At 46.5% G+C, this 11145-nt stretch overlaps 1 non-coding gene across 1 annotated transcript; it reads left to right on the forward strand.

Annotated features, from left to right (window-relative positions):
- Positions 1-2616: 2616 nt before the first annotated feature.
- trnaw-cca (transfer RNA tryptophan (anticodon CCA)) lies at positions 2617-2688 on the forward strand. Its single transcript has one exon. It is a non-coding gene; the product is annotated as a tRNA-Trp (tRNA).
- The last annotated feature ends 8457 nt before the right edge of the window (positions 2689-11145 follow it).

Below are 11145 nucleotides of genomic sequence, written 5' to 3' on the forward strand. Positions count from 1 at the left end.
CAGCATTGAACAGATCGTAACTGGATATGAATATACCTACAGCCAGGTGGATAAACTGGGATTTCTTTCACTGGAGCAGAGGAGATTGAGAGGTGAGGTTATAGAGGATTATAAAATCATGAGGGGTACAGATGAGGTGAACGGCAGGTGTCCTTTCCCTAGGGTGGGGCTTTCAAGATTCGGGAGCAAATTTTGAAGGGGAGAGGAGAAAGATTTATAAAAACACATGAAGAGCTCCATTTTTTTCACACAGAGAGTGGATTTTGTGGATGGGTGTCCAGAGGAAGTAGTGGATGCAGGTACAGTTACAATGTTTAATAGACATTTGGATAAGCACATGAATAGGAAAAGTTCAGAGGGATATTGGTCAATCACTGGCAAATGGGACTAGTTGGGTTTGAGAACATAGTCAGCATAGACTAATTGGACCGAAGGGTCCATTTCTGTGCTGTATGACCCTGTAGCTGTTCTGTACTGGTCTTAAAACCATTTTCTTGGAAATCCAAGATGGCGGTGGTTTGAGTGGTCTGCTGTGCTGGGCTCTGTGCCATACCCCCGGCAATGTGGACCTTTACCCCCGCCCCCCCACCACCTCATTAACCATCTGTAAGAGAAAAATAATTGCTAATAGAAACTTACTGAACATCTGGAGCTGCTATAATTGTGGTTTGACAGCGTTAGGATCAGAATGAAAGCAAATGAAGGAAAGGGGCCGACAGGGGTGCAGCAGGCAGGGCCCTCCCCTACTGCATCGGGGGTGCCTCGAGCCATTGTTCAAACTCCCAGGGCAGTCCCTTTGGGTTTAATGGTGCAGCAGTAGTTACTCTCGGAGTTTGCCAAACTCTGAGATAAGATTGAAGCAGCAGTGGAACCACTACCTGCCACGCTGGAAAAGCATGAGCAGGAAATTCAAATGTTGGCCCGAAGAGAATAGGCAGCGGAGGAGAGGACCGTGGCATCGGAGACCGCGTCGGAGGTCTCAGGAGGAAGGATCTGAACGCTGGAAGACCAGATTCGGGTCCTTCAGGAGCAAGTGGGCGACCTGGAAAACAAAAGTAGAAGAAAAATATTACAGCTCGCGGGTCTTCCGGAATGCAAGGAAGATGAAAACCTTGTTGGATTTCTGGGGCTGAAGTCGGGTCTGTTGAGTGTGGGGCGGGCCCACCGGATCAAAATGCGGTCAGGGCTGGACCCGCGCCCCCGCACGGTCCTAGTGCAACTCCTGCATTATAAAGAAAAACAGTTAGTGATTGAAACAGCAAGAAGATTGGTAAGAGATCCAGAGGCCTTAATGCACAAAGGCTCAAGAATGATGTCTTTTCAGGGCTTCTCAGGAGCCTGGATTAAGAACAGAAGAGCATTTGATGAAGTTAAGAGAAAATTAAGGGATCTGAACATTCAATATTCCTTGAGGGACCTGGCCGTGGTGCATTTCTCTCATGGAGGGACGGTATATAGTTTTGATTCAGCAGAAAAGGCGAAGGGCTTTGTGAATTCTCTGAATTAAAGGACTCAGGTCGGGGTGAAGGCGGGACATCATGACAGACAATGCTACTTTTTGCCCCTTTTTGTTGTGGTTATTGGCTTTATATGTACTGCCTTAATGTAAAACTGGAATTATTTAGTAAAACGGTCAGTTAGGTCTTGTCTGGGGCCTTTTTTCACTGCTGTCCTTTTGTTTTTGGATTGAGGGTGGCTATATCTGTGGTTAAGATGTATGGAGAAGGCGTATGGGGAGATGGGCATCGATTGTTAACTCTCAGAATGTAAATAATATGTTTTTTTCAATCTGTGAATTGCCTGGCTCTTGGGGCACAACCTCAGCGGGAAGGAGCCGGGATGGTGGCAAGAGAACTGCTCACAATGTGGTCTCATCTACAATGGGGAAAATGAAGCCTAAAACTGGGTGACTGCTGCACAGAACATCGACATTCTGCCCGCAAAAAGAACCTGAGCTTCCAGTTGCCTGCCAATTCCACACCCCACCCTGTTCCCTGGCCAACATCTCTGTCTCAGGTTTACTGTAGTGTTCCAGCGATGTTCAGCACCAGCAGAACGAAGAGCATCGAATATTTCACTTGGGGACCATACATCCTCCGGTCCCAATATCGAATTCAATAATTCTAGGGCCTGAAATCGTTAGTATCCTCGTCCCTTCCACACACACCAAGCCTTGTTATCACACAGTCTGTCATTACACACTACCTATTATTAGCCACGAACAGTCTCCATTCACCCTCCCACACAGATCGTTATCAACTCCCTTTCCTGTCCAACAGTTCTTCCCTCGCTTTGGGCTGTGTCCTGATCTATCATTTACTGCATCCGTCTTCCTCCCACAATATCTCCTGCATATAAACCAACGTTTTCCCAATCACCATCAGTTCTGTGGAAGGGTCACCGGCAACTCCTGTTTTTTTTGTTTCAGATATACAGCATCAGCAGTTCTTTCAGCTTTTTATTGAGGTAGAGTTGGAAATCGTTTCGAGAGACAGAAGGAGACGGGGGAGAGACAGAACAGACATGAACTGTTAATCTCCGTTGTTATTCATAACGTAAAATCATTGCGGCGCGATCACTTTCCTTAAGCATGAATAAAGCTCACCAGTCGTTCATGAGCTTGTGGCGCAACGGTAGCGCGTCTGACTCCAGATCAGAAGGTTGCGTGTTCGAATCACGTCAGGCTCACTGACTTCGACTTCTTATATTTCAAATCAAGAAAGGAGCACGTTCACTCCGGATATCTGTTGAGCCAAGTCTTCTTTACGGAAACTTTCAATCACACGTGAAGCTTTGCTGTCAGTTTGATTTGTGAACACCGTGTCAGGGAGGTGGTGTGCCTATTGTTTGGGTAAATGCTCAGCTCCCCCAGTTCATCACGGGATTTAAACACAGCCGCCTCCCTCTGGGCAGCCGCTTCGTTCAGTCGGTGACAGCGCGGTGTGAATAACATAATACCGATATTTTTACAACATAATCCAGAGACTCCCAGCTTTATGTTTCAATCTATCAGGAGAGTGACAGCGAGTGCAGATAGAAATGTTTCCCACCAACAGCAAATCCTTTCCTCTCACTGGACACAGTTAAAATTATCGTTATTCAACAGAAGGAGCGGAAACTACAGTCTGACGGCCTCTCTCCACATTAACGGTGAGACTGAATTTTATAAACGGCGTCAGTAAAATCCAATGGCAAACACTGATTTGGTTCAATCGATTATTTTGCCAAGCGTAATTCATCAAGGGGTTGCTGCTGTGTGAAACTGCGTGAGGAATTAACGCAGGGCCTCCTGCGCATGGAACACACCGCAACTGATGTGTTTCACCTTCACCAGTTTACTCCTATCTCGGAGAAGAGAGGTTTGATGATTCGGATCATAGCAGCCAGAAAGAGATCAAGAGAAGAGCACTCAGACCTTCACAAGCTTATCACCACAGCTGGGCCATCGTGGCCCGTGTATCAGTATGGGACAGTAATCTGCATCTACTGACTGGAAGCACAGCAAATTGGAGTGCTGGTGGGACTATCACACAGGAGAAAACGGCTTCAACCTATCAACTGGAGTGGCTCCCAATGCGCAACTCCGCTCACCTCAACTGAATAACTGTCAACAAATTACTCAGTGATTCAAAGGAATACTCCGTTTTGAATCTGTATTGTGGCATGTACCTTCGTGAATGATGTCAAAACACCTTCATTGATGTGATGGAGTATCCTGTTGGGCAGAATATGTCCGTTGTCATATTTCCTATGTTCCATTGATCCAAGTCCGGTTTCACTCAGAATCACAAAATGCGCAGACTGAGGCCATGCAGCCCACCTTAGATCTGCTGGTTAAACAATTATTTCACTTCCCCGCTTCCTGAAGTATCACCCTCAGAATTGAGCGTAATACAGGTGGAGGTTTCATTCAGACACGGATTGCGCGGGCGAAAAATCTGCAATACTTGTTCTCACTTTCAACACGTATTTCCCTTCGCCGTGTTCACTGCAATGGCAGCTCTGCGTCGTCCCTAATTCAGGCAGTCCGATCTTATTTAACGAAGCGGCTTTTGAGAAAATTCATCGGGCATTTTTGCTCAGGTCAATTTAAGGATTGATGGTTCGCCTGGGATCGGAACGCGGGAACTCTCACACGGCTGCATATGCTCGAAGACCCAAAGCTAGAATCATATCCCAGAGTAACGAGCCACCAGCCATGGGTCCAGCCACCTCCCAAAGCAGCTGAGAACAGGAGAAGACCACTCAGACCTCCAAAAGCACGTAACTTGAATAGTGTGAGTTTCGCGACAGTATCGGTACGGGGCACTGAAACACTCAGGAGGCCGTTTGAAAGGCAAGATGCAGAACAGAGTACCATCACAAACGAAGGTCGTTCAAGGAGGCAGTGAACAATAGCAGAGGATGGCTTCGATACAACGACCTCTGGGTTATGGGCCCAGCACGCCCCCGCTGCGCCACTCGGCTCCTACGCTCGGCGCGCCGCTCCGCTCCAAAGGCCCCTTCAGCCTTTCGTCTGGCGCGTGGCATGCACGTTCGAGACTGATGTCAAAGATCTTCACTGCTGTCGTCTGATATGGTGTTGCGCAGACGTATGGAGGCTGTGTAAACATCAACTTTTTATAACTTCCCACATTCTCTTGTGATTTCACTCTAAATAGACGCCATGCGGCCCACCTTCGCTCTGCTGGGTCGACACAGTAAGTACACGTGGGTCTCTATTCGTATCATTCTCTTGCCTTCTCCATGTAATTCTGCAGATTATTACTTTAAACATGATCACCGAATTCCCGTTTGCGTCTAATGAATCTGCCTCTTTGTCAGTGTCAGTTAGGGATTTACTGACCCCAACCACTCCCTGTACGAAAGCATTCTTCCTAATGTCACTTTCGGTTCTTTTCCTCATGCCTTTAAAACTCTGCCGAATCGTTGCCGATCCTTTCAGACGTAGGAACATTTTGACTACATTACTTTCTCTGTCTAGACTTCGCATGACTTGAAAAGCTTCAATCGGGCCAGATTTCAAACTTCCGTACTCCGAAGAGAGCTGTCCCAAATTTCCAACCGACCCTCATCGCTGACATCCCTCAAACACTGCACGACTCACGTCAACTTATTCAACGCTACCTCCAATCATTTCACTTCGCTGCTTTCTGTCCCATTGGTCCTCCAGGGAGCCCAACCTCGTTTTACGAAGGTGCTTCTTGAGAAAATTAAACAAGCACTTTCGCGCGATTCACTAAAATCAGGCTCGTCTGGGATTTGAACCCGGGATCTCTCGCACGTCTGCGTCGACAAAGACCCAAAGCGGGAATCATACCCCTAGACCAACGAGCCACACGGTCGGCGCACCGGCGTCCCTGCCCCCGCCCTACCTCTTGAACCAGCTGAGTCTTGCTCAGAGTAAAGTTCCAGTTGACATTGAACAGGCTGGGGCTGTTTTCTCTGGAACGTCGGAGGTTGGAGGGTGACTTTATGGAGGTTTACAAAATTATGAGGGGCATGGATAGGATAAATAGGCAAAGTCTTTTCCCTGGGGTCGGGGAGTCAAGAACTAGAGGGCTTTAGGGTTTAGGTGAGAGGGGAAAGATAGAAAAGAGACCTAAGGGGCAACCTTTTCACGCCGAGCGTGGTGCGTGTATGGAATGGGCTGCCAGAGAAAGTGGCGGAGATTGGTACAATTGCAACATTTAAGAGGTGTTTGGATGGATATATGAATAGGAAGGGTTTGGAGGTATATGGGCCGGGTGCTGGCAGCTGGGATTAGATTGGGGTGGGATATCTGGTCGGCATGGACGGGTTGGACCGAAGGGTCTGTTTCCATGCTGTACATCTCTATGACTGTATGAACAGCTGCTTCTCATTCTGTCTCTCTGCTGCCGTTTGCCCGTCCCCAGGAACCGGGCCCTCTCTACTGGCAGAAAATTAAACCGTTTTCTTTCTCAACTTTTCTCTGACACCGGAGTGACCAGTGACAAGTATTGCCCTCCTCAACATAGGGCACAGAGAACCGGAGAAGACCCCTCAGACCTCCACGAGTGTGTCATCTCAACTCTGCATACTGGGCCTGTGTATCAATGTGAAATATTTACGTCGAAGTTTTTTGGGAAGCAGATCAGAAGGCGAGGTGCACAACAGTGCGCCGTTATGCGGGAAAGCTGCTAAACTCGACATTGAGTGAATAGGGAAGATGGTTTCCCTTCTGGGTTTTGCTCCCATCGCGCACCGGCAGACATGTCGGCGACGAACAAATATTAACTCTGTCAAAATTGCCACATTCTGTTTTTACGAACTGTGATTTCACTCAGAAGCACAATTTACCTGCTCCCTCCAGAATATCCTTCCAGGCTCGAACATACCTTCCAGGTGAAGCAGCACTTTACCTGCACATTTGCCGCAACCTATTCTACTGCATTCGCTCGTCCTCGTGAGTTTAAATCTCTGCCGAATCACAATAGATCCTTTCAGGCATGGGAGCATTTTAACAGCATTATTTCCTGTTTCTCGGCCCCTACTGACTTGGAAAACTTCGGTTCTCCGAGGAGAGCTGGCCGAATTTTTCAACCTACCTTGATTGCTGACATTTTTACCTTATTCCTAAAACATCGCACCACTCACGTCAACCTGTTCAACGCGATCTCCAACCATTTCACGTCTCTGTTTTCTGCCTCTTTCATCCTCCAGACAGCCCAACCTCGCTTCACCAAGGTGCTTTTTGAGAAAATTAGTGGGGCATTTTTGCACAAATCAAGTTAAGCGACGCAGCCTTGACTGGGATTTGAATCTAGGACCGCACACAAGTCTGCACAGTTAAAGAATCTACTTGGGATCATGCCCCTAGACCAACAAGCCAAAGAGCAGCTCTTTCCTCATTCACCACACACCTCTTGAGCCAGTTGAGACTTGCTTAGTGTGAAATACATTTGACATTGCTCTCTGAATTGCAAGAGACGAAGAGTTTCCAGAACAGCTGCTTCTCATTCTGTCTCCTTGCTGTATTTTGACCCCGTCCCCAAGGACCCGGCTCCCTCTACTGTTTCGAAACTTTTCTCTGACACCTGAGTGGCCAGTGACAAGTATTGCCCTCCTCAACATAGGATACAGTGAACAGGAGACCACTCAGAAGTTGTCACCTCAACTGTACACATTGGGCCAGTATATCATTGTGAAATATTTATGTCGAAGTTTTTTGGGAAGTGGATGAGAAGACAAGGTGCAGAACAGAGCGCCGTTATACGGGAAAGCTGCTAAAGACGACGTTGAATGAATAGGAGAGAACGGTCTCTCTTTTGGGTTACGGTCCCGACACGCACGCGTTGTGCCATTCTCCTGCATTGCTCGGCAGTTTTTCCAGAGAAGTATTTAGCTTTTCATCTGGCGTGTGGCAGGCACGTTTGAGAATGACGTCAGGAGATCTTCACTGCTGTCGTGTCATATGCCGTTGTGCAGACATATCGTCGATGTGCAAAAATAAACTCTGTCTAAATTCCCACATTCTGTTTTTCGAAATATGATTTTGCTCAGAATTACTAATTTTCAAAACTAGCAACATTCAAACTTTAACAAAGTGCTCATAGAAATGATCAGTGAACACCTGGAAGAAATTCTTCCAAACTTACCTGGGGAATTTCGCTTTGAGGGGTCTTGAACTTTAAGTGGAAGGAAGGGAAGTTTGCCTCGAGGCTGTTTAATGTGGAGATGTGTTCCCCATGTAAACTGGTCGTAGTTAACCATCCCAGTGCTTCCCGATGCAGGGCTGTCTGACCCCCAGGGAGGTTTACTTGTAGCAACTGGAGTGAATCCAGAGAGGGAGCAGATTCTGCAAAGGTGCTCAAATACTTTCTATCTCTATTTTAGGTATTTTCCTTGTGTATTCCCTCAGTTTGGCACGTATGCAGTTTGCACCCTGGAAAATGACTGCTTTTTTCCTCATGTTCGCAATTAAAAGTGTAGTTTCTCATGGAACTGAGCCGCATTGAAAGGAGTGTCATATTGATATATATATGTACACGTATTTAGTTTAGGATTAGATTAGATTTGAATTAAGTTTTCCTCTAAACACACCTGAGCCTATCTGGCTGCATGAGGGATTTCAGGTTTCTGTGTGCTGGGTATTATGTGATCAGCAGGCATCTGGCAAACTACAGGAACTGCCACCTATGTTATGTTCGTTTAAGTGTACTGCCAATGATCACTTATTTTGTGATTTTCTTTCCAGGAAGACGTGCCGAAAGAAATCTGAAAACAAATGAAACATCAACTTCTGACAGAGCCGCTTGATTCATTGGGACTTGAATATCAGCAACCATTCCAATCAAGAAGACATGGTTGCTTTTGTTTGCTTGAGAGATTTTGGACACTGGTGTGGCAGGAAGAACACTGAGACACCGAGTGAGGGAGATTCAGTGCGCTGACTGTGAAAAGTGCTTTACACCATTTACTCAGCTTTGGGGAATCAAAGTCTCATCCCTCACAGTGGGAAAGACTATGTCCCCGTTCTGATTGTAATTTCAAACCCAGACCAACACAAGGAAAGCTCCACCAATGGAGAAATTTTGGAAATGTGGGGACTGAGGGAAAGGATTCCCTTCCCCATCCGTGTTGGAAACCCACAGACGTATTCCCAGCGGGGAGAGGCCATTCACCTGCTCGGTGTGCAGGAAGGGCTTCAGTCGGATCAGCCATCTGGAGACGCACGAATGGGTCCACAAGTGAGAGAAGCCATTCACGTGCCCCATGTACGGAAGGGGGTTCACTCAGTCAGCTGCACTGCTGACCCACCAGTGGGTCCACACCGGAGTGAGGCCGTTCACCTGCTGTCAGTGCCGGAAGAGCTTCACCTGCTCCTCCCACCTGTGAAGGCACCAGCGCGTTCACGTGCCATTGCAGGGGGATGGAAGGGGCGATGGCCGATCGCCGCTAACAGCCCAGCTCTGGGGATTCTCAGGTTCGAATCCCGTCGCAGCAGACGGCAGAATTGGGATTCGGTCAGTAATCTGGACTTCAGAATCTAAGGATGAAACCGTTTTTAGAGGGCAAAAACCCATCTGATTCATTCATGTCCTTTTCAGTGATGGAAACTGCCGTTGCGCGAAAGGATTCACTCAGTCGTCCCAGCTGCATGCTTTACCCGGCTGTACGAAGGATCCAGTTACAAAGGGACAACTGAACGAACCAATAATAAAGAAAGTGTGGTGGGGGGAGTGGGAGGTGAGTATGCGCACTTTGAGCTTGAGGTGCTTTTTTTTAAAGAAAAGCTACTTTTTGTACGCCTTGTGATGTGGAGATCTGAAGCTGTAACAAAGTTGGGTCGCAGTAAAGGTTACCTGAACTTACTGCCAGGCTTAAACTATTTCAGAATCCTGAAGAGGAGTTGTTGGACTCGAAATTTTAACTCTGCTTTCTCTCCACAGATGCTTCCAGTCCTGCTGAGTTTTTCCAGTGTTCTCAGTTTTTGTTTCAGATTTCCAGCATCCACAGTTCTTTGTCTTATTTATCAAATTCAATTCTAGCCCTTCACAAGTGTCTGGAACTTCATCTCCCTGATCTACAAACTGTTCCCTTACCCTAGAAATGACCGCTACCTCCTTATCAAAGTAGACCCCTTTGTTGCAAAATGATTGTTCAATTCTGTGACCAAAATTATTGCATTCGTAATTACTTACACCAGGGACTCTCAATATCTCAGGCCAGAGCACAGCTCGATTATTTCAGACAGTACATTTATGTGATTTGATGCAATTCCCTATTCCTTACTTTGCCAGCGTGTTGCTGGGAATGGAGGGTTTGAATTAAGAAGAAGCTGGGACATTTTTCCAACAGAGCCGAGGAAGTTGACAGATAACTTTATCGAGATTTTTAAAATCAGGAGGGGAACAGATAAGGTGTCATTTCCAGGAGGCTCAGAATATTTTGTTGCTCCAGAAGGTGTGAAAGGGGGTCAAAGCTTCAACAGAAATCTAGCAGAGCTGAGAACAGACAACATTTAACTCTGTGGGAACAGGGAGATCAGAGGACAGAGAAATCAGGACCTGAAATCCGAGCTGACACCAAACTACCATGTTATCAGTGCTTTGATTAGCAGTGCCCACCCTCTACCTTTACTGAGCCTCTCACTCGACTTGAATGCCACATCTCCCCTCTATATTCCGGATCCAATCCTTGTCATTCTGAAGCCATATCTCTGTAAGGAGTCTCAGATCATAATTATTCTCTTCAATGTGTGCAGTCAATCAATTCGCTTTTTTTACAATGCAGCTTTTAGTTTTATTTTTTGTGATGGTGAGAATCCAGCTTTGATTGCTCATACATTTATTCTCCTTGTCCCTTTCTCTCATTCTCTGGTGTTTGGTTTCCACATCACTACATTGCTCACTGCTCTTGATTTCGATTGGCTATGCTAAATTGCCTAGTGTCCAGGGATGTGCAGGTGAGGTGGGTTAGCCATGGGAAACGCAGGGTGATCGTTTCAAAGTAATAGAAGGAGTAGGCCATTTGGCCCATCGACCCTGCTCCGCCATTCATTACAATCATGGCGGATCGATCAATCGTTTCAGCTCCTCCTAATTGCATTATCCCAACTTCCCTTAATTCCCTTACTACACAAAAAAAAACCCATCCAACAGTGTCTTAATGAAGCTGCCTCTACTGCTTCTTTGAGCACAGAATTCCATTAATTTACCATTAACCGCATAGGTCCTGCCCTGAGTTGCCTCATCAAAATACAACAGCTCATATTTGTCTAAATTAAACTCCATCCACTACTCCTTGGCCCATTGGCTCATCTGATCAATTATAATTTATATTAAACTTTCTTTCCAACCTTATTCCCTAAAAGCTGAAAATCTCCATCCCACACTCTCACCCTCCATTCTCAATTTGTTGAGTCTAATCACGGATGTCCTCATCCTGAAGTGTTTGATTCATGCTGATTAACAGGCCCACATTCAAGGGAGATCTAACTGAAACGTACAGAACATTGAACGGCCTGGACAGAGTGGACATTGGGAAGATGTTTTCATTGGGAGGAGAGACTAATACCCATGGGCATAGCCTTAGCATAAAGGGAGAATGGAGATTAGGAGAAACTTCTTTAGCCAGAGAGTGGTGAATCTATGGAATTCATTGTCACAGAAAACTGTGGAG

Source organism: Chiloscyllium punctatum, chromosome 36 (genome assembly GCF_047496795.1).
Source record: "Chiloscyllium punctatum isolate Juve2018m chromosome 36, sChiPun1.3, whole genome shotgun sequence".
Lineage (NCBI taxonomy): Eukaryota > Metazoa > Chordata > Chondrichthyes > Orectolobiformes > Hemiscylliidae > Chiloscyllium > Chiloscyllium punctatum.